This window comes from Crocuta crocuta, unplaced genomic scaffold (genome assembly GCF_008692635.1).
Source record: "Crocuta crocuta isolate KB4526 unplaced genomic scaffold, BGI_CrCroc_1.0 scaffold132, whole genome shotgun sequence".
In the NCBI taxonomy this organism is placed as follows: Eukaryota; Metazoa; Chordata; class Mammalia; order Carnivora; family Hyaenidae; genus Crocuta; species Crocuta crocuta.
Window position 1 is genome coordinate 656,845 of NW_027528611.1, and position 24,088 is coordinate 680,932.

General features: G+C 46.6%; 1 protein-coding gene and 1 pseudogene across 5 annotated transcripts in view; one reads left to right on the plus strand and one right to left on the minus strand.

Annotated features, from left to right (window-relative positions):
- BTBD9 (BTB domain containing 9) overlaps positions 1–24,088 on the plus strand; it is a 404,299-nt gene that overhangs the window by 354,649 nt on the left and 25,562 nt on the right. The gene's annotated exons all lie outside the window — the stretch shown is intronic.
- LOC144223998 (transcription elongation factor 1 homolog pseudogene) lies at positions 3,471–4,580 on the minus strand (annotated as a pseudogene).

Here is a 24,088-nt window from a genome sequence, read left to right on the forward strand (position 1 = left end):
CCATTTAGGCTCAGAAAATCAATTGTACAAGCATAGTATGGGGGCAGTGAATCTTGAGAGATTTATGTGGAAAGAAGCTGTGGTTTTAGTTGACCACAAACTCAGTATGAGCTGTTATGACGAGGCTGCTACAAACCTGATGCAGTCTTACTCTGTACTGGCTGCATAGTGTCCATATGCCCATGCGACCTTCCTCTTGTGCTCTGTGTTGGTCAGGGCACATGTGTCCATAGTTAAAGAGGGATATTGAAGATGAGCAGGTGATGAGAGTGCAGGAAGCTGATTCATGATGGAAGGGAGTGGGCAGGGTCGACTGAAGGAACCAGGAATAAAGCAAAACCCAAGTAAGACAAGAAAAATGAAGTGGGTTGTAAGGTCATGATAATGATTTTTTTTTTTTAAAGTAAACTCTGTGCCCAGCATGGGGCTTGCAGTTATACATCCCCCAGATCAAGAGTCGCATACTCTACCAAATGAGCCAGCTGGGCGCCCTTGATAATGATCTTTAAATGTCTGCAGAGCTGTCTTATGGAAAAAAAGACTATAATTCTATGAACCCCAATAGTTGGCACTAACAATTTTTATTCATACCTTTAACACACATTTAATGAGCATCTACTGTGTCCCACTTACAAACTTTCTTAGACTCCTGAACTTACGGTGCTCTGTTATAGTCCAGAGAGACAGATGCATAAATAAATAAGTGTAGTGGAGAATTCCAAATGCCACCATAGAAGTATTCATTGAGTACGATGGGGACACAGTGGAGGGACTGGCCATTTCCCCTGAGAAAGGTAAAGAAAGGTCTCTTGGTGGAGGTGCCATTTCTGCTGAATCTTGAAAGATGAGTAGATGCTGGCTGGGGCACCATGTAGGGTTGGGGGGGTGTATTATTTGGAGCAGGAGTGGCGTTATGCAAGGGCATGAGATGTGAAATAGCTTGATGCATTCATGGTTTGGCATGACTAGAGAGTCAGGTGGGAGGTCCAGGGACTTTCCCTTCTTGGTTCGGGGGTGAGGAGGATTTTTGTCCAGCGGTGTGCCCTGGGCTGCCCCTGAAATGTAGTGTGTCAGCAGGGACCCAGCTGCAGGCAAGGCTGGAGGGACAAACTGGGACCAGACTGTGGAAGTCCCTGGATGCCATGCTGGGGAGTTTAACCTTATTCTCCTCTTATGCAGAAGAGAGGACTGCTACAGGTGTGGCTTCCTTCAGGTAGATTGTGCTTACAACAGTAATTAGAATGAATTGGCAGTAAGAGAGCCAGGAGACAGGAAAACGGGACGGCAGCAGCAGCAGTTAGAGACAAGGGTTAATGAGCATCTACACTAGAACAGGAGCAGTATTCCAGGTGAGCAGCTGAAGTGGGGGGGGGGGGGNCCTATAGGGAGGGAAAGAAAGACTCTCTCTAACTCTGTGCTCTAGTGCCCTGGGGCAGTGGGGCAGATTTCAGGCAACCAGTCAGCAGGCTGGACAGCCAAAAGCCCAACAGTCAGAGGCAGAAGGGCTTCTTCTGAGCCAAGTTCCACACACATATTGTTCCAGAAGTGCCAGATTACAACAGCACCCACTGTTCTCAAGTCTGCCCGCCAGTCCGTGTCCGGGTGCCTGAGTTCTCAGCATGGAGAGACTGCCAGCCTTCTCCATCACGCCCTCCCTCAGAGCCGTGTCAGCAGGAGGGGCTGCAAGCGCAAGGCAAAGTGGCCCCTCGCTTTCTTCATAGATGGGAGTTGTGGCCAGAATTCTGCAGAGGTCCTGATGGTCTCCTCTGAAGCACTCTTGAACTTCCTCAGCCAGCTAAGTCCGGCTGCCACTGAGGCTGGCCAGCTCTGCTCCCTCGTCCGCCTCATGCCATCAACCACTTTCCTTCCGTCCTGCCCCACCAGAGCAGCGGGGACAAGGACAGTCACTGCCGTGTGTGCCTGGGGCTCTGTAGCATCCAGCCAGCTTCAACACCTGGCTCTTTATTCTCCAGCCACTTTTGAGAGGCTCTTTGTTTAGTCCTTCAAGAATCTGTAGATTAGAAATCTGAGGAATTTGAAGCCAGGAGATAGGAGAACATAAACTGGGAACTACGAAATAAATATGTACCCTTAAAACAACAGCAAGCGGCAGCACTAATGCCTGTCGCCAGGACTTCAAAGCACAAACCCCAGCAGTGGTCTCATTTGGAAAGAACTCAGAATCCAGGCATTTTTGAAAACCTAAAGAAAGGAAATACTGCCTCTCCAAATGATGTTCTGTGTCTCCTTGTGCTACAGCATTTGGTCTCCCTGTTAAGTGACTTTGCACAGGGGAGACTTGAGCTACATGTTGAATAAGAAAGCCACTCCAGGACACACTTGTGAAGTTATTGTAAGCCTCACAATACCCAAACCTCTCCTTGTCTCAGCTGTAAAATCCTGGGTCAAATTGTGGTTATAAAGTCGATTGCTTCCAAAGCAACCCTGCTGTCTTTAGGTCTTTGTTTTATTCAGGGCTGCTCTGTGAGCTGTGGCTTGCACTTGATGGGCCACAGCAGTATTTTTCCTGTCTAACTAGTGTTTTAATGTTTGTGAGAGACTGTGGTTAATTGGATCCGCATGGTACCACAAATGGCTTCAGATGCCTCTTATGTCGGGGGAGGTAACTGTGACCATGTGCATGTGTGCACATGCACACATGTGCACTCACACCTGGGCAAGCAACATGAGACCTAAGTGTTGTTGGGTCCAGATCTCAGCTTTGGGAATTTTAATATTTGTTTCCCAGAGTCAGAAGTCTTGGTATCACCCTTAGATTCTTAACCTTTCTTCTCTCATACTCTTTTGTTATATGAATTGTTCTTGGGCCTGTTGGAGCTGTCCAGCCAGACTCCTCTTGATCATGGCTTAACCCACATTCACAGACCAGTTATGAACTTCCGCCATCTTGCTGGCTGCTGTGTGCCTTTCGGTCCCCATTTACTGACTCCTTTCTTGGGGTTGCAGCACCAGCAGGGGCTCCCACTGTCCCAAATCTGTAAAAGCTTTCAAGTGCCTTCCTGTTGCTCTGTCTGGCTTTGTTTTGTTTGTTTTTCATTGCTGCTTTATTTAAGGGCTCATGACTGACAGTTATCCCAGACCCAGACCTTTCCTCTTCTACAAAAGCAACTTAATATGAAAAGGAGTTGTTCTGCCAGGGCCCAGCCTACGGGCCTGTGGCTTTAAATCTCAGGCCACATGCCTTGGAAGCAGGAAAGAGGGGCAGGCAGTCCAGTTCAAATGGGCAGCGTGCTGGTGAGATAGCTGAGGAGCCTAGAAAGTCCTGGAGAGACCTTGCTTAGATGACAGGACACCAGGGTGAAGAAGCCAGCAAGGTAAAGGTTTTCAGAGCGAGGTGGATCTATGCACATTCACAACCACATCCGTACCTACTCCATATACACAAAAGGCTGAGCTGCTGGGCAGGTCCACAGCATGTGCGACTGCAGGGAGGTGGGTCCTCTGCCTTGTTACTGATTGGCTGCCTGACAGGCGTCTATCTAGTCGCTGTACACGTCCACCTCCTTGGACAGGTAATGTGATGGTCCTGTGGGATTCCTCTAGACACACAGTACAAGAGATGATTGTGGTGTTGCAGCATGGTCCATTTTCTCCTTACAGATTTCTCGTGGTTGCAGGAGGGGCAGGTGAAGTGGGGCTCTAGGGTGCCTGCCATCTTCTTGGAGGGGGCTTCCCTTTTGACTTTCTGCGCCCCGTGTCTATAGCAAAGTGAACAGTCGCCTTCCCCCGTGGGGATGGCCTTGTTCACCTGGGAGACCGTGACTTCTCTAAGTGGCCATACTTTGAATTGTGCAATCCAACCACCTAGGTAGGGGTCGGCGTCTTAGCATCTATCCAAAGAGAGGGTTTCACACTCCCATCCCCTCTCTGAAATCTGTGGTGACCTATTTCTAGGAACTTGAACAAGCCTAACTAACATTCCTGTGGATGGAGCAGAGGGCAAGTCAGGGCGGGTGTTTTTGTAAGGGGACAGGAATAGGTACATAACTTGGGGCTAGGCAGGCTTCTGTGCCCTGATTCAGGATTCAGGATTCAGAATGCCTGGGAAGCAGAGAAATCAGTCTGCCTCTGGCTTCTAGCCTTATATTCCATCCCAGCCAATGGACCGTGCTTGCTCACTGAGCACAAGTATTGTTAGTCTCTTTTTATGTGTGTGCCATACCTACCTCAAATGAATCCATGTACATAGAGGCATCTCTAAGTGGTAAAACTCTGTGCACAAGGAAGACATCACTGATCTCTTCAACTACGTCATAACCTCCTTCAAATCCAAGATTGCCTCTGACACTTCTCTGGATTCTCATAGATAGTCCCTAATCTCTGCTCTTTGCCTGGCTGCTCAAATGACCATTGAGCCACACTGGTTAAATCACCATTTCCATTTCCAGGCAAAATAGAGTTAGCCTCCTCTGTTAGTCTCTCTCATAGCACCCCGCTTTTCTCCTTCATAACAGCTGCCACATTTATAATGTTGTGTTACTTGTAACTTACTTACTAATTTCTATCTTGCAGTAGGCTTTAAGTGTCATAAAAGTAGGAACCTTGTCTGCTTTGTTCATATCTGCATGACCGATACCCATGTAATACCTGGTACATACTAATATTTTTTGAATTACTAAAGGACTGGTTTCACAGGAGGACATTAGCAACCAGGAAGGCATTAGAGCCAGAGAATGCCTCTCTTTTCTTAGATCTTACCAACTAGGGAGGTCCTTAAACTTTACCATCACCAGTTTTGCTGGATTAGCTTCCTCATGTACCCTGAGCATCCTGCCTCTTCCTGTGACCACTGAATTTGACTGCTGGTGACTTGATTCAAATGGATCTCAGAGCCTCTAGGGACATATCACTGGGTGAGAGGTGGCATCTTGATTAACCGATTTGTTCTCATTCCACTTGTCCATGGTGTTGTGGGAGATGAAGGGATGGATGACTTTGAGGCTCCAGAGGCACAGAGGTGAGTAAGTGGACCTCTGACCAAGCATGCAGGGACAAATGCAAAGGCTGCCCTGGGGAACATCCACAAGAAAGCAAACTCTCCTATCTTCCTGTCCGTGGTGACTATATGTGCCATCTCATAGGGAAGCTCATTAAGACATATAGTCACCACATCCCAGCAAGAATTCCATCAGAAGTTACTTACCTTAAGCTAAATGTGGCTTTCTGATTCATATTTATGGGTTTGCCCGAATTAAATTGTGGAATTGCAGCATCACACTTCATTACTACCTTGAAATTACAATCCCATCGTGAATGACCAAGCCTTGCAAGCAATGTAAGCACCACCTGACACACACACTCTGAAACAAGTCCCTTGTTAAGCTGCAAGTTTGTAATGGGTGATACTTGGATTACTCTGATTAAATATATGAGTCATGAAAATTAGAAACGGGAAAAAAGTCAGCTCTCTACCTGGATTAGCTATATACGAGTGTTCGGCTCAGTAGTAGATCATTCTCCCTCCTGCAGATCTTTTCTTACATGAGCATTTTTTGTTACATGTTTACCCTTCTTTCATGGCACTTCTTTGCCCATGTTCACACCTTCCAGTAGACCAAGCCTCTCCATTTCTACTCTTTGTACATTGTGTGTACTCTGGCTGATAATCTCTAAAAGCCTTTGTGCAAGATTTTAAGTATTTTTCATCCAACATTAGTTTTGCCCCAAGGATCATCTTCCCCCAAGCAGTGACACTAGATTTTGACAATCCTTTTCTTTCACGTCATTATGAGATGGCCCTCGTCCAGCAGAATGTTCATGACCATATCCAACATAAGGAATATTGCTCAGAAGGCCAGGGGCTTGCCAGCAGAGCCAGGCAGACTGATAAATCCAAGAAGAGGAATGACAACATAGAAAAAGAGGCTGTGCAGGCCAAAAGACTTGAATAAATCTTACTACTGAATTATCCATACTTCAGAATTATAAAGAACTCCCAGCCACTCCAAAAGACTATAGAAAGAAGTAAGACCAAGACAGAGATTTCAAAGCAAGATGAGAAATTGGGCAAGTTAGGGGAAGATGTTGGGGCTGGATATAAGTGATTTAAAAAAATAAAAAAGGAACAAAACAAAAGTAAAAGAAAAGAAAAGGTTTGNGGTAGGAAGAAAGATAACTGAGTATTTAAATCCCAGATGCCTATGCAAGGACAACTTCCCATGTTTAGAAGGGTGGTTATCTGGCTCTACAGTTCAGTGGGATCAGCTGTTAGAATCCTTTTAAATTAGGGCCCCCTGGGTAGCTTAGTCAGTTAAGCACCCAGCTTCAGTTCAGGTCATGATCTCACGGTCCATGGGTTCTGGCCCTGTGTCGGGCTCTGTGCTGACAGCTCACAGCCTGGAGCCTGCTTCGGATTCTGTGTCTCCCTCTCTCTCTGCCGCTCCCTCGCTTGCCCTCTGTCTTTCTCTGCCTCTCAAAAATAAATAAATGTTAAACAAAATTTAAAGAAAAAAAGAATCCTTTTAAATTATTGTGATGATCTACAAATCTTCCCCCAAACTCGGGATTATAACTTCATTTCTGCTGGTTCACCTCACATCACATCTATTTAAAAAAACAAAAAACAAACAAACAAACAAAAAAAAACAACGGTAGAGAATGGGTAAAGAAAGCAGCGAGAGGAGGAATGGCATATGCCAGAAAGATCATGTGTGGGCACCCCTATTTACATGGGTGTAACATGTCTAGCTGTAAATGAACATTTTATATAGACGTCTCATTTACTTTTGATATATGTGGTGTTCTTATTTTTGAGACACAGAGGTAAGTGTTATATATTCTTCAACTAGAACCTTTTCTGTTCATGGTGCCTCCATGGGATTATATTCTGCATCTTATTTTGTCCATTATTAAAATCAGGGTTCTTTTGTTAAGTAAATAAAATGATTGAATTATCAATGCTAATTTAGTCCTTTCTCTCTTCATCAGTGTGATTTTGAAGCATTTTTATTAATACCTTTAAGTGCTATTTTTGAGTGGCTAAAAGCCCTGTTTTTTAAGACAAACTTGTATTTCAGTGTCAAATGTATCTGATTCACGGTAAGTGTTTCGACCAGTCGCTTACCTTCTCTGGGTTTCATTTCTTCTTCTGAACAATGAATAATTATTCCAGTTCCTCCCTACACGTAGGGATATTTGGAAGGTAAATAAGATCCTATCTCTGACAGCACTGCCTGGTCTTTAGAGGAAATCTGCAGTATTGTTACTGGGTTGTTACTGCTCTCTTCCAAGTTGCACACCACGTAATGCTTGTGGCGCCCACAGTCTAGCTGGGCTTTCACTGGCAAAATGATTTAAATGCACTGGCTTGTCTTGGGCTGTGCTCAGGGTTCCCTGACATTCTGTGGGCAGGAATCTGGTGGTGCTCTTGGCCTTGTGTGTCTGTGCAGTGGGGTGTTGAGTGCCTGAACCTGAAATAAAGAGGGTGGCAGTGGGCTCCTGGTGGGAGGCTTTGGGACAGGAGGCGTCTGGGTGATTATAAGAAGGCAGGTGCTGATTTACCTGTTTGCCAGTTTATTTTCTTTGGGGGAGTCAGTGTTTCAATTTACTGCATTCCTTGGAGGTTTGACATATCAATTAGATGTTATCGACAGTAATAGAGGGGCAGTTGCTGTAAATGTGAAGTTTTTACTGGTAGGCCATGAAATGACACCCCAAGGGACTGTAGCAGAGTGGCGTGATAAATATCATGTTACCTGCTCACGGGCAGAGGGACTGATTAATAGGGGAGGATGATTCTATCTCCTGCACTAAAATGTTATTTATTCATTTGCTGTCAATCAAACCTTCTGTTCTAATTGGCCGAAAGGTTAAATCATCAAGATCTGCTCATAAACCAAGTTAAGGTAGGAAGAAAAGCAGCATTAAATCATAATCAGTAGCTTGTTTATTTACAGCATTATTGCCTCTGTGTGACCTTGGAGAGCCTCTCTCTACCCTCTAGTTACAGTAGCAGCCCTGAGCCGGGGACTCACACGCACGAGGGGAGGTTGCTGGAAAGGAGGACATGGTTGCCGTGCCTGGTGGTGTAGCCAGGATCCGAAGAAGGCAGCGCTCAGCACAGTGCTGCCTCAGTAGTTAAACTGCTGCTACTCTTTCTGCTGCGTTTCTAATGTATGGCTGTTGGATTGCACGATACTTGTAAAAGGAAGACTTATTTTCAAAAAGACAAATATATTTCCACGCTAACAGTTTTATAAAGATGTCAGTGAATAAGTATAGGCATCATTAAATCACATTTTAAAGGCAGGCTTCTCATCGTGATAAATCTGCATTATCAGGTCTCATTTCTGAAATGAATCATACATTGTAAAACTTTATGGGAGTTGAGTTAAAGATCCCTTGTTGGCCAGTACAAGTGTATATTGTCAAACCATGCAGTAAGGGTAGCTTCAAATCCCAGTGAAAACGCTGATAGGGTTACACCCCTTTCTAAAGCTGTATTTCAAGTACAAGCTACTTGGAGGAGGTAAGAAGCTTTTCCCCTGCCAAAGAAGCTTATTCGAGGAAAGCCAAGAGTAAACTCCCATTCAAATGTTCTCTCTACTCAGCTTGGCGCCGTGAGAACACAGCTCGCTCCTCAGTGGGGCTGGTGAAGGTCAGGAACCTGGAACCACAGTGCTGAGGTGGTGGGAGAACCCTGCCTTGACGGGGCGTGCTCACCCGGGGGTACTGTCCTCACCACATGTACCACCCACGACACACTCTGGGCTCCTGCTCGCTCTCCTCGACCCCCTCCTCCAGCAGCCCAGGCGAGCAGACACTGCAGCCTAAGAAGTGACTGCTCCTCCTATCTCGATGTTTAACAAATTCACTTCCACGGGAGTTTATTTGAATATTGTAGCCACAGATAGCCATGTCAAATCATGAACATATTACATACCATCCCTCTACCTTATTAAAAATAAATTTCCCAAAGAGGGTCTGATTGTCACCTTTGTGGAGAGCATCTGCGAGATGACAGCTGAATGCCTTCCTCGGGGTTTGAAATCATTTTTGTGTGTATTTTAGGTCATTGTGTCTGTGGAAAGGTGTAACAAATGTTTCTTGATGGCTTGCGTGGCAAAAACAGCCTACATTATCTGCTTTTTCATCTCTAGTGACTGCTGAGTTTATTTTGCTGTAAGAACACACACCCATTTCACTACCACCTGGCCTCATTCATTCTTGGTGAATAACAAAGCTTTGCAGCTGTGTCTTTCCACAGTCAGGTTGCATGTGAGGTGCTGACGCCGTCCTACATGGCAGGACAAAATTGGAGCCATTGCCTGAAGTCCGAGAATTAATCAGAAAGATAAAAGTTAAGAAGCTGGACGTGGGTGGCTAATTCCGTAAGGACAGACTATTGAGTCTAAAGAAGAGAACATGATAAATGAAAATCTTCATGCTTCCTCTGAAGGAGCAGACTGAGCAGCACTGGTTGTGTGGCCTCCACCCACTAAGCCCTCCACAAAGAGCTAGTCAGTCATCAGTAGCCACCGGTGCTAACAGCCCTGGTGCCCACTCCATTGGTCACTCCCCAAAACTGTAGGAGAGCATGGTCTGTCTAGGAAGTCACGCTCAACACATGGATTGTGTCCCCCCTATCAGATAAAATGTCAGACACACCTAGAAATCAAACTTCATATGTATACGGAGCACCCGGGTGTCTCGGTTGACCGTCCGACTTCGGCTCAGGTCATGATCTCACAGCTCGTGAGTTCAAGCCCCGCGTCAGGCTCTGTGCTGACAGCTCAGAGCCTGGAGCCTGTTTCAGATTCTGTGTCTCCCTCTCTCTCTGCTCCTCCCCTACTCATGCTCTGTCTTCTCTTTCAAAAATAAACATTAAATTTTTTTTAATTTCATATGTGTAGAAATGAAATCTCATATGTAAGTAGTCATTAAATGTTTGTGCCTGAGAAATACACAATCTGCTGATCATTGGGGTTTGAGAATAAAGAAAATTCAGACAACCAGTGTTTCCTTTGTGAGGTTGCCCAGTCATCACAGCTTCACATGGCTCTTCATGTGAGTTTCTGCCCGTGTTACACACACTCAGCCTATAGGTTAGAACTCAGGCAACTGCTGGTAGACATTCCAGATCAGGAAAGTCAGAACCTGGACATGGGTTCAACCTCATGCTGAGGTTGAAGAGAAAGTTCGAGAACATCTCTGCAGTAGGAAGGGGTCAAAGTCCAGATAAGCAGTCCTAGGAGGAAGTTTGGCAGGTCCAGGAGGTTGTTCTAGAAATAGCACAGCCTAGGAGCTGGCACTTAGGGGGAGTCTTCCAAGCAAGGTGAGAGACCCCGCCTTCAGTATTGGAGTTCAGAAATAGACTATTGGGCTGGAAAGGTTATAGCAGGACCTTAGGACTTTAGGGAATGAAGGGAATTCAGCAGAACAGGGGTCAGGGCCATATTTGGCCCATAGCCTGTTTTTATATGGCCTTTAAACTAAGAATGGTTTTTACATTTTTAAAGAGATGTAAAAAAAAAAAAGTATGTGGCAGGCAGCTATGTGGTCTAAAATGTTTACTCTCTGGCCCTTGATAGTAAAAGTTTGCTCACCCTGGGGGTAGGCGTGGACTTGAGTACAGAATAATTGCTGTAACCAGGTATGACATAACTTGTTAAGTGACAACGACTGAGGTGAGAGCCAATTCCTAGGACCCAACTACTTGATAACCGGGTCCAAAGCAGGGCTCACCTTACTGCTGAGTGACTTCCTGCAGACCTTCCCTGCTTGGGGTGGGGGGAGATGCATCTGATAGGGACTGCAGGGAAGGGAGAGTCAGGTGGGTCCCACAGCAGTGGAAATCCCTCAAGGACACAGGTCATGTGGCAGCAGAGGGATTTCTGACATTTATAGTAACTGTTTATAGAGGGTTCTCCCAGCCTCTGCCTCCTTTGACTCCCTACAGGATAGGTATTTTCCAGGTGTGACAGCATGAACTCCAGAGATAAGTGATTTACCCAAGGCCATAAAGCTAGTGAGTGGCAGAACGTGGGCCAAAACCCAGATATTGTGACTACTGGCTGATGAACTTCCTGCTCCAACACAGCTCCTCTTCCAGAGTTGTGACCCTTTGCCAGCAAACCTCTCACCTGACCGGGATACCTGTGGAGTACTTTGGAAAGCTGGATTTAAAACCTCCCTGCTGGAAAGTTAAAACCTCCCTGTTTCCTGGCTGGCTCAGTCAGTTAAGCATCTGACCCTTGATTTTGATTCAGGTCATGATATCCCAGTTCATGAGATCAAGTTCCACATCAGGCTCTGCACTGACAGCATGGAGCCTGCTTAAGATTCTCTCTCTTCTCTCTCTGCCCCTCTTCCTGCCCATAGTATCATCTCCATATCAGACCCCCATCCTCACTACCACTAAAATTATCTTCTTACACCTTCCTGGTCGCCTTATTCTAAAACTACCTATGATTTTCCAGCTTGCTGCCTTCTGCCTAGTGTAACATAGGCCTGTCCTCTTTGTTATAAAATAGAATAGTGAATCTCAAAGTGGGGTCCCCAGTTCATCAGCATCACCTGGGAAATGGGAACCTGGTAGAAACTCAAATTCTCAGGCTCCACCCTAGACCTGCTGAATCAGAAGCTCTGGGGGTGGGGCCGGCAGTCTCTGTTGAACACACCCTCCAGGTGCTGCTGATGAGTTTGAGACCCCCTGGCACAGTACATCAGAATGTACATCAGACTCTCTTATGGACTACGACTCCTCCCTACCTGTAAGAAGCGCTGGACTAGGTCATGTCAGTGTTCTTTCCAGAAGGTGGTTCCTGTATTCTTCAGTGACCGTGAAGGTGTTCGTGTCAGCCACAGCACAGGCCAGGGTACACTGGTTCAGTTATGAGAACCAGTGAGAATTTCAGTGCCATGGCAGATTCTTCAGATGCTGTCATCAGCTGCTAAGCACCCCTGTAATGGGGGAGGATGTTGGCGGGAGGAGCTTAAGAAGATGGGATATAAACCTGCGACTGTACATGCAGGAACCCAGACCTGAGAGTCCTAGCATCTAAGATCTTCAGCGGAAACCTGTGTTTCCCAAATGCTGCATTTCTGTGGAATGCCTTTTAGTGTTGCTAACTAGACTCAGTCCCTGTAAAAAGAAGGCTGGGACAAGAACTCTGAAGAGTTCAGGCAGAGCCTATACCAGTCTGCTAGTCCCAAGTCTACTTTGCTAGCAGGGTATCCTGTCCCAAAGTTGGGAGTCATGATCATTCCAACAAAGATTATAAAAATGGAGAAAGTGAAAATCGTGGCAACAAAGATGGATATCCATATCCACCACCAAAGATGGCGCAGCCACCTCCCTGTCACATGCTCTGAGTCAGCAAATGTAGCAGCATCTGCTGCTTTCCTAACTTAGTGGGATTCTCTTTCAAGATGTATTGTCACATTCAGGGAAATGGCTCCAAAAAGGACATTTGCCATCTTCAGTTCTAGAATATAGTCCTTCTGTAAGGAGTCAAGGGCAGAAATATTGATATCCTCCCTAAAGCTTTAAAACTGATGTTGAAGGGCCTCCTCCCTGGGACAGCTTTTTGTTGCTCTTGGTGTTAGTTATGGTTTTGTTGTTGTTGTGTTCATCTCTAGTTCAGAGTCTCAGATCTAGCATTCTGCTGACTTGATGGAAAAAAACAAGCTGAGTGACAGAACAGCTGAAATTTCATCCATTTCTGCACCTCACGCCGCACAGCCCTTCAGGACTGCGCAGCAGGACGCCAGTGTGATCCTGATGGGGGCAGAGCCACAACAGAGCAGGGAGATGAGTAAATCATCTTGCAACTTTAGGAAAATCTACTTTGTGCTTTCACACACTTGGTTGAACTTTTCAAAAATATTGACTAAACAACTTGCCAGCTGTGATTACCAACAGCTCTATTTGACAGTCGTTGACAGAAAGCCAATGGGCATGTGCAACGTCATCTAGTGCTAACAGAGCCTTCATTAGCAGCTGTTGAGGAGATGAGTGCTCTCCTGGACCCAGAAGAGTGATTCCTGTCCCCTGGTGGTGTTCACTCAAGCATCGGTAAACTGTTTGCTTAGCGAGCCCAGGGGCAGACACGAAGCCTGCCTGTACATCTCCATCACTCTGAGGGTTTTTTATGTTCCGAGCTCCAGGAACACAAATAATATTCTTTCTAAGCTGCTCCAAAATACAACTGATAGAAAATATCATGGAAAAGGTGAATTGCCAGACAGTAAGCCCTCATGACCGAGAGCTTATTCATAAAATGATGACAAATTTATTGCACACATTCACTGCTGGCTTCCTCAGATTAATAGCTGATCTATCTAATTTTAAAGGCTGACAATGGAATCAGAAAGAGTTACTGGTCAGTTTTCTCACCCATCCCCTTCACCCAGCAACCTTTCTCCCCAAGAAATAATACAGAAAAATAAGCTGATTTAGCCTCAGCAACCGTCTTGTAGTAGTTTATTGCAGAAGATTTCCATGTGCCAAGGATAACTTTCAACCTTGTTGAATGCAGTTTGACTTCTTGGCATCTGCCTTCAACTCTGCAAAGCCCTCAGGGCAGGGTACTAGCACGGCGAATAACTAGGGGTAGATTAAAACACAGCCTGAAAAGAAACCATATTTTTGTGCATGTCTCATGGCTGCTTGTTTACTATGAAGTAGTAAAGAAGTCATTGTTTGATGTCTTAGCCTTGGGTCACGAGCAAAATTCAAAGCAGGTGTTAAGAAATTCACTGCATCAGATCTTGGTCCCAGACACACATGTACACACACACACACACCCCTGTGTGCGCACACAACATCTAGGTTTATAAAATATAGAGAGGGAATCTCTGAGGTTGCTGGCCTGAGGGGACTTAGGATTCATCATAAAGAGTGAGATGCCTCCCATGCATTCTGCACCTATGGTTTTGATCCTGATTTTGCACCTATGGCTTATTAAAGTGATCTGAACAGACCCCCTGGCCTACCATACCTCCAACCCCTCTCCTTGCCCAGCTAAATCTCCCTACTTGTCTTGGCATCTGATTTTTGTGTCGTAAATCACCTAAATTATTTAACCTAGTTTGGATACTTCATACCTGCCCTGGTTGTCTCCTGTCCTATCGCATCGGCCACCGTGCTTTGGAAGGTCACAGGGAGCCAGTGGCTCTCTCTTTCCTCCTGCACTACGGCAGCCTGGCTGCAGGCACTGAGATGAGCCGAGCAGGGTCACGGGACGGAGCTCTTCCCCCCTGCCAGCCTGTAGGCATGAGCCCAGGGAAGAGGTCAGAGGGTGACTCAGAACCAGGGGGGCTGCAGGAGAGTGCACACACCCAGAAATTCATCAACACTAAGTTGGGGTGGGGCCTGGCTGTGACTTTTTATCAAGAAAGTGGAAAGAGAGAGAAATTATTTTTTTTAATATTTTATTTATTTTTGAGAGAGAGATAGAGACAGCATGAGCAGGGGAGGATCAGAGAGAGAGGGAGGCACAGAATCTGAAACAGGCCCAGGCTCTGAGCTGTCAGCACAGAGCCCGATGCGGGGCTCGAACCCACGAACCATGAGACCATGACCTGAGCCGAAGTCGGAGGCTCAACTGACTGAGCCACCGAGGCGCCCCGAGAAACTATTTTTTCAAGTTCCACTTTTTCATGAACAGAAAATGTCCCAGAAGAAAGATTGTTACATGCACCATACTGCCTTACATCGGCTTTAATTGTGTTGAATGTGGCCATTTATGCAAATTCCAGAAAGGGCCTTTATGGGGCCTGCCAGAAACACTTGTCACCTTTTATCGTAGAACTCCTATCAGAGATTGCAGTGTGTTCAGTGGCTCTAGGCTAATCCTGGCCGATTCCAGGCGAAGAGCGATAGGTTTCATCATAGAGAAACATTCTTTTGTACTCTGGAGATTTTTAAAGCTCTCCCCAATGCCCCCAATTTCTTACCTGTTCAGCTGCAAATATCAGGCCCTTAATGGGTGGAGAGGGAGAGTCTATTTTTAAGTTTTCACTGAATATCTCCCCAGTGTTAGGTGCTGAACGAATTTGGCATGTCATCAGATCTGGAATACCCGCAGGAGCTTAGTGTAATTTTTAGTTATGAAATTGGTCAGATTTGACTCAGAGAATGCCTGGCAGTCCTTCTGGAGGGCCACTCGCTCACTTCCGTGTGTGCTGCGGTGGGTTTCTGAGGTCAGGGTTGGGTTTTGTTCTGCATAGGCATTTGGCGTGAATTTCCATAAAAGCAGCCCTTTTTAAAAAACCTGAAATGCAGGGCTATTTAGTCCTTATTGTGTTCTCAATCCTTTTGGTATTTAAAACACTAGGAAATGAAATTGCCAAATTCTTAACATTTGAGTATTGGCTCCTGCCCAGGCATGGTCCTCACACTTCCAGCGTGCATCTCCGTGCATCTCCGAGGGAGTGTGCTTCTGGAGGAGGAACGGAGGTGGCGTTGGACAGTCACACAGAGCCAGGGAGGAGGCGGCGCTCTCCTCAGCGGCAACAGCCTTTTCAGAGCGAGCCTGCTCTCCTTTCAGACTGAAAGGAGCCGCTCACGTCATTAAATCAATATTTCTGTTGAGCATTGTACTTGCCGGGGACAGGGAATCCTCTGGGGAAGAGCAAACTGAATGTGCCCTCATCCCACCAGCCTCTAGAGCTACCTGCTGGCGGAAAGTGTGGCCAAGCGGCCTGCTCTCCCATCCATTCAGCCGAGACCAAGACCCAGTGGTTGTTCCATTTCGGGCCGATTCCAGCAGAATTCCTAAGCACCTGAGCTGGGCTCCAAACGATCAAAAGTAGGAACATCCCTCCCGAACAATATGGAGCAAACCAAGGTATGTGGAGCCTGTGCAGGGCCATGAGGGAGAAGAAATGTGTCCCCTCAAACCCACCGCTGGCCTGGCCTAAGGTAGCCCCGTCTGTTAGGGACAGGAACTTCACAACACGTGAAACCCAGTTAGATCATTCTCCCCAGCTGCCATCACCGAGAGAGGTGAATGATCCAGAACTTATGCCATAGAGGGAGGAATGCTCCTGTCCTGGTCCTTGGCATCACCAAGGATGGGACCCCACAACCTTCCCGAGTCACCGGGAGTTACTAGTCAGTTGGCAGAACCAGCGTGTTGCCGATTTCCCCTCTGCACATGAACCAGTACTGGGCCTAGTCACATCAGAAGGGTCGGTCAGTGGGCTGAACATAGTGGTAGCAAAATGTTGGTCTAGACTGCTCTGCCTGGCTTCCTGAAGTCTGTGTTTTTATTTCCAGAGTGAGCTAGGAATTTTGGCCTCCCAAATAAGAGGCAGCAAGGGTCCCTATGTTTGTTAACTACACAGACACTCCTCAGTTCAACCTCTCCCTGCCTGGCTGTCACCAGGGTGGGGACTACTTGGGGGTATTTATTCTTCAAGGGGAAAAAAAGGATTTTTGTCTCTGATGTGGACCTAGAGCCATATGAAAAATGAATGTGTCTGAAGATGAATAACTAATGGGTAATCAATCCTTCAATATCAGACAAGGGGAATTTTTTATATGAAATCCTGTATTAGAGCCTTTGAAAATACAAGAAAATGGTCAAAACCTGGAGCGTTTGCGGGTAAAGACCCCCCCTCATCCCCACACTGTATCTTGTAAAGTGGTTTGTTGACATTCTTGCAGGCTCTGGATCTCTAGACCCTGAGCAGGATAATCCTGGATAGTAGCTATTTCTGAGGCCATTTTTATTCCCTCGTGTGTTCAAAAATCTTAGAGGTGTGAACTTTGTAACGTAAAATCTTCCTACCTAAATTGTTCAGCTCTCTCTGGCTTCACCAGGAAAACTAGCAGAGCTCCTGAGGAGTATGTGAAGAGTATGTTTTGCTCTCAGCAGGGAGGGGAGGGGAGTTATTAGGCCAGGAACTCGGAGGGCAGGGAGGGCACGTGACCCCGTGGCGGTTGGGAGGGTCTGTGGGGACCCCTGACGCTGTGTAGCGATAGGCTTGAGATGCACTCTCCCTTGGAAGAGCCCCAGGTTTCCCTCTTGTACCTGATGGGCTCTTGGAGAAGACGGATAATAGGCAAGGGGAAAGGTCATTAATTATAAGATCCAAGTGTGACAGAAACCCTATTAGAAAGAACAGGTCTCTTCAGAAGACTTCCCAGACATTTAGAACTGTTTCAACAGAGTTTAAATTTGTGAGGGAAGCCATTAAACCTTGGAAGAGAGAAATGCCAGACCACAAGAGTGCTTTATAGACACTAATTTGATTGACCAGGACTCCCCCATTGCTATAGCACACAGAAGCTCTTGCCCAGGTGGAAACGTGGGTGTGTGCACACGAGAGCACACACACGCGCGTGCACGTGCCCGCACCAACTCCCACCCCCGGCTGTGTACAAACATGAATACAGAGGCAGGAAGAAACATGGATTTTCTTTTTTTCTGTGTGATACTCAGAACCATTGCGTTTCTAGCACAGCTGCTGCAGGAGAGCGAGGAAAGCACTTGGCCCCAGAGTCTGTTTATGTGTTTGAGCCGAGAAAGTGATTTTTGTTGCAAGGAGCTCTAAGTGAGACAGACAGAGTCAGAGAATAAGAGAGAGAGAGATAATTATCTAAATTATGTTCGTGCTATTATCGAAGACGAATATAGTTAAAATGTAATTAAATATGACGGGCTAGCAGGATGTAAGCCAAGCTTTGGAATGCTAATCATCAATTACTGCATCCCCTTAGGGGAATCAAGGAGTACTCCATGGCTGGGAGTGGATGCACAGAGTGGGAGCGGGGCCTTGGGGATGGGAGCTGAGTGCGGATGCAGGGTATTAAAACGGCCCCTCTCCCCTTTGCTCCCCCACTACTCCTGTAAACACTCTACGAATTTCCCCAGGACACAGACCTTCCTGTGGCTGCCATAGGGTAAGAAGTTTCCAGCTCACTCTTACGAGGAGCTGGCAGGAGGGTCCTGACCTTTCCTTTGAGAGGAAACTCCTCTAAACGGGAAAATTATGCCATGAGCAGGGAAGGTAAAACCCAAGACCAACTCATGTTAGAACAGCAAATGCAAGTGCATTCACCAGAGAGGCCTGAAAGCATAAAATGCCCACATAGATCCAGAAACCCCCAGGCAGGAAGAAACTAGGGGACTGCTCACTTGCACTGTAATTAGGAAGACACAACGTGTCCACCCCAGCAGGCTACCCCCCAACCTCCATCCCCAGCCAGGGGAAGGGCTCCACCTCCACTGTTCAGTGAAATCCCCTGAGGAGTTTAAATAGGACTCATGCGCCCCAGGGATTCTGAGTGTAATTGGTAGGGGGCATGGCCTGGGAGTTGGAGTTTGGAAGCTTCACAGAATAACCTTCTACTAACTGTAGCCCGGGGGAAGGCAAGCAGCAGTGACTGAAGACTATCAGTACCCGCTGTTCTGTCCTCAGTTGTACCAGTTCTCAAGGCCAAGAACAGAACAGTGTAAGAAGATAGATTTTTTTTGGTAAAGGTTTTATTTCTAAGTAATCTCTACACCCAACATGGGGCTCAAACTCACAACCCCGAGATCAAGAGTTGCATGCTCCACTGACTGAGCCACCCAGGTGCCTCAGATTTATTATTATTATTATTAATGAAACATAATTTGTATATCTATTCTGGTGCTAGGTTCCCAAAGAATTTTGAGATGGTACGATTCCTGTACAAGAGTTAGATACTTACTTTGTTCCATTTTAACACCACCTGAGCTCTCTCTAAGGCTGGGATGGAAACCTGGCCACCCCATGAGCCAAGTGGGTGATGTGAGCGAGCACAGCAGGCCAGGGCAGGCTCCAGAGAGTGATGGAGACCACCAGAAGCTCGCTGACCTGGGTCTGTCTCATTCACCTCAATTCTAGCCAGTGTTGTCTCTGCAAAAAAGAGGACCCAAGGATTCCAGGTCTTCTGGTTTTCAAGAGAAACCAGAAGTTTGTATTTTTAGGTGAAATCTCCCGATTTTTAATTGGGAGCTAACTTAGATTTTTAAAACTACTCAGTCGACAAGCAAGATGTGCCTTAGGAGTCTCCCTGTGTGACCTTTGATCGCAGTAAGCATGTGGCTGATCAGCATGTGACTAAATGGTCACAACTCCCAGGCACTCCTAACAATCTGTTTTCCTGCCACCTCAGGTCCACAGTCAGGTTAGACTAACTTGGCAGTGGTTTTCCTGGGCCTGGCACGTAGCGGGCTCTCCGTAAATAGTTGTCGAGTGGAGAGACAGGGTAAATAGAGCGAGCGCAGAATTCCCTGTAAGTCAGGGCAGTGAGACTCCATAAAATCCAGTTAAGCATCGTGGAAGACAGAATCACTTCCTCCCAGGGTGCCAGGTTCGACCTGCCCGGCACAGAGGTTTCCCTTTAGGCTGGCGCCCGCGATCTGAAAACCAGGGAGCTCTTGGGAAGGGCTCATCAGAATCCGGGCCGACCCTGCCTCTCTGCTGCATAGGACACCCTGTCACTCTGTTTCTGGGCAAACGGGGTGCTCTCCAGATGTGCCAGGTTGGGAGCCGGCACGGAAGAGACATGGGGGACCCCGTTTAAGGGCTGTTAACAACCCTAGAATTCTGGCCTCCCCTAGTGCTGTACAAGACGCACTGTCCCTCACACGCCCAGACCCTGGTGAGGTTTTAGATCTGATCACAGATGAGTGTGGGATCCTGGGCCTGTCGCAGCTGTGAGAGAGACCGTAAAAACCGCGTGCGCGAAGGGACGGCAGGCAGCTAGGGGTCAGAGTGAGGTGCGCTCGTGGAGAACTGTCAGAGGGATCTGCAGGCTAGTCTGCAGGCTCACTCAGGGCCTTTACACCTGTCGCATCTCAACGCCACACAGCTCCAAGAGGGCTCCGCTGTCACTGCAGCTCAGTTGATAGGGGACAGCCTTTAGTATTCCCTTCCTTTCTGGGAATCTTTTCTGAAGGTCCACGTTTGCCTTCTGGCCCTGCTCCCAAAGGTTGTAAATAAATCTGTTCCCCACATACCCTTTCCATTCCTCCTCACCATAGGCTCGTCTCCTCTTCTTGACTCTGCTTTTATTTTTCAACTTCTGAATTTCTTTAATTTTTACCAACTTACACAAGCTATACATTGCTTTAAGAGTCAGGTAGAGGGGCGCCTAGGTGACTCAGTCAGTTAAACGTCTGACTTCGGCTCAGGTCACAATCTCGGGGTTCGTGAGTTTGAGCCCTGCGTCGGGCTCTGTGCTGACTACCAGGAGCCTGGAGCCTGCTTCAGATTCTGTCTCCCTCTCTCTCCCTGCCCCTCCCCCACTCACACTCTGTCTCTCTCAAAAATAAAGAAACATTAAAATTTTTTTAAATAAATAAAAGCCAGGTAGAAACACAAGACTTGTTAGCTAAAGCAGTGGTACACTGCTTCATCCTTCCCCACCCCAGGTCCTACTCACCAGAGGCAGCTGCTTTCCTTCCTTCTCTTCAGCAATTTTTTAATATTTGTAAAAGATAATACGTTCAGAGGAAATACCTTTATCATGATTTAAAAATAAAGAACTAGAGACAGTGAAATGTCTTTCACCCACCACCTCTTGCTCCAGAGTCGATCGTTTATACAGAAACAAATGCGTGTATTTTCCCATTTTTTTAAATACAGATTTTTCTATACCAAAGAACTCTAGAATTTTGGGTCCCCCTCTCCCTCTTTTCCATCTCCCTCACCCTCTCTGGCTGCACAGTCTTACATCATAGGGATAGAGATGGCCCATAATCTACCTAACCAATCCCTGGGGAGAAGCATTTAGGTCATCTCTGTTCTCTTGCTGGTCACACGGTGCTGCCTGGCTGCCTGGCAGTCCTTGCTCCTGGGTCCGCACGCTGGAAAGCATGTCATAAGCTCAAGTGACATAAGAGAAATTGCTACATCCAGGGGTATGCACATTCAAAATGTTGCTGGTGAGGTGTGTCAGTTTACACTTCCTCAAGCAGTGTGTGAAGGTGCCTGTGTCCCCCCAACTTGTCCACCATAACACATGATCAGTCTTTTAGATTTTGAGGCAAACACGTTCATGTCTTATAGACCTTTCTTTTGGTCAGTGCCTTCAGGTTTCTAAACTATATGCTTATCCTGCTGCTTTTTAATCCCGTTACCGAAATTATCGATCATTTCCCTACTTTGGAAGATAAGGATTTAGCTTCCTTACCCTTCCCTCCCACGAGCATATTTCTCTCCCTCTCCTCGCCCCTCTTCTCACTCCTGTTAAATCGATTTTTAGCATTTAGTGTTGGCATTAGTGTAACTAACTATTGTTTGGGACTAAGCCACATAGATCGCTAAAATTGCCTTTCATTTTAATATCTTTTGTTTTTCCTGGAGTTAAAAATTACTTAGGGGGCGCCTGGGTGGCTCAGTCAATTGAGCATCCGACTTGAGCTCAGGTCATGATCTCACGGTTCGTGAGTTCGAGCCCCACATCAGGCTCTCTGCTGTCAGTACAGAGATTGGATCTTCTGTCTCCCTCTCTCTCTTTTCCTCCCCTGCTCATTCTCTCTCTCTCAAAAGTAAACAAACATTAAAAAAATTAACTTAGGTTTCCATATATCTGTCATTCATTGATTATATAGGTACATATCACCTATTTTTGTCAGAGCCACACAAATCCCCACAGCCCAGTCTAATACCGCTTGGTTTTTCCCCTGGGAGCCCTGCCTTCCTTCTCCTGCGGGGCTGGTCCCCTTAGGCCTCTCCTCAGCTCTCATCCTCCACTTTCCCTTCCCACCTTCCTAGGTCCTCTCTTTTCAGGGTCCTTTGCCTTGGTTTGATGGAGCACATTTTCCAAAAGTTTCTAGCGAATGCCCTGGAGGTAATGTGTTCAGATTTATATGCCTGAATCCAAGCTTCTTTATTCTATCCAAATATGTGACTTGGCTAGGAATAGTCCTCTGGCTGGGACTAATTTCTCCCTCGGCACTTAGAAGGAACAGCTCTATTATCTCCTGACTCCCAGTGTTGCTCTTAAAAAAATCTTATGTAATTTTGATGCCCTCATCTTTACCTTGATTTGCTTTTGCCCTGTCCAGAAACATTTAGATCTTCTGGAGTTTCTCAATAATATGTTTGGTGGTCCTGTCTATTGTAGTGGCCACTCAGTGACCTCTTTAACTTAGCAAGTTATGTCCTTCATGTATGGGAACATTTCTTTTAACTCTGACAGTTTTATAGCTCATACCTTCTCTGTCCTTTTTTTCTACGACATCTACTAGTTGAATATGGACCTCTCATTTTCTTATCCTTTTTCTTCTATCTTCTATCTTTGCCATCTTGTTGGTTGTTCCACAAAATTTCAGCTTAAGCTTCTATTCTGTGAAACTGTTGATTTCAATTCATAGTCTCAATTGACAAGAGCATTTTCTTGTTCTCTGAATATCCCCTTTTCATATCATTTTATTCTTATTTCAAGAGTGTAATAATTCTTTTATTTTTCTGGCAGTGTGTAGGGGTTTGTTTCTGAAGTTTTATTCTGTCTACTGTCTACCTGTATCCTCTGAATCATTTTTCTTTTCTGTGCTTTCGGGCTCTCTTTTCCATGTTAGGGTTTGTGGTGGTCCTGGACTGGCTGTTCTCCTTTAAATGTTAGGCATTGAGAAAGCTGGTTGGAAGATTTTTGTGTGCGGCTGGGTTTGCAGACTTCCTTCCAAGTTTCTCAGACAGGGATTTGGCGTTTCACTGGGAGAGCCCTGCCCGATCTCATTCAGGGCCAGCACAGCTGCTGCCTTCTGTTTCTTCTCACTGGAACGTTCTTCCAGATCCACACGGCCATTTACTCTGCTGGTGTAGGCCTTAGCTCATTTGTCACGTATCAGAGAGAACCTCCTTAAATATGTTCTCTAAAAGCAGTGTGCCCTTCTCAATCTACTTCCACTGCCTCATTTTTCTAGCTGCCCCTCTATTTACTTGGGGCTAGATGTAAGCCCCCAAATAGAATGTAAGCTTGAGGGCAGAGTCTAAAGGAGGACCTACCCCATAGTAAGCACTGGATAAATAACTATGGAAAGCAAACTAAGGGACAGGGAGAAGGAAACTGGGTACGTTTCTCCAGGTCTTTCCTCTTGGGCTGCTCAGTCTCCAGAGGGACCCTTAGTCTCCTGCCTGGGGATTAAAGCTGGATCGTGGTGGCCTCAAAGCCAAGAGAGAGTAGGAGACTGGAAGTGTCACCATCTGAGACATTCACATCTATGTGATTCCTTGTTCACAGCCCCCTAGGTTCCCACCCTCTACTGTGCCTTGACCCGGGAGCAGACCCTATCTCTGTTCAAGGACTCCAGACTGAAATCCCTGTCTACTGCCAGGGTGCGAGAGGGCTCATCCCTGCTCTACAGGAGGAAGAGGAGGTGATACGGGGAGTCCATCTGCTCCTTTCACCTGCTTTCAACCAGTTCTCATAGTTCGGTCCCCGGTACACCCCCACCTTCAAAGGTTACTGATGACTCAGGGACATGAGCCTTTCTAGGGTTCTTAGTGTCGATCTGCTTGCTTCCTGTGCATTTTCTCTCAGGTGAAAACACAGAGAGGGTAACGTCTCTTCATCTGTGTCTGCTTGGGGGGTGTGTGTGTGTGTGTGTGTGTGTGTGTGTGTGTGTGTGTGTGTTAGAACACATATATTTGATTATTCGATATGAGGCATATATTAGATTTCCTCACTGCCCTTTTAGTGGAGGAGCAAAGATTAACCTGAGTGTTCAGTTTGCCATGTTTAATTGCCACCATGGCCCTGGCCATCTCCCCAGTGTTTGTCAAGTCTGCTCCAGAAAAATTCTGACCCTGGCATTCTCTTTACAGCATAGGCATCAGAGTCACATATTTTTCCAGAGCCGAAAAGACCAGCCTCCCTTGGTACAGGATCTACAGGATCCCCAGAGAAGGCAGATGAGGCTTAGGATGGGAGGCCAATCTCAGCTGAGGCCCGCTGACTTCCTTTCTCTGGTGGCCCTTGTCACCAGAACCACTCACATGGTGATTGGCACTTACAGATGGAGGCTGCGCCCCTCCCCCAGCCAGCAGCTCTCCTGTCCTCTGCTCCCACAAAGACGCCACTTGTCCCCAGAGCCTGTGGTGCCACCTGGCAAATCCACATGTCCACAGAGGGACTGACTCCACC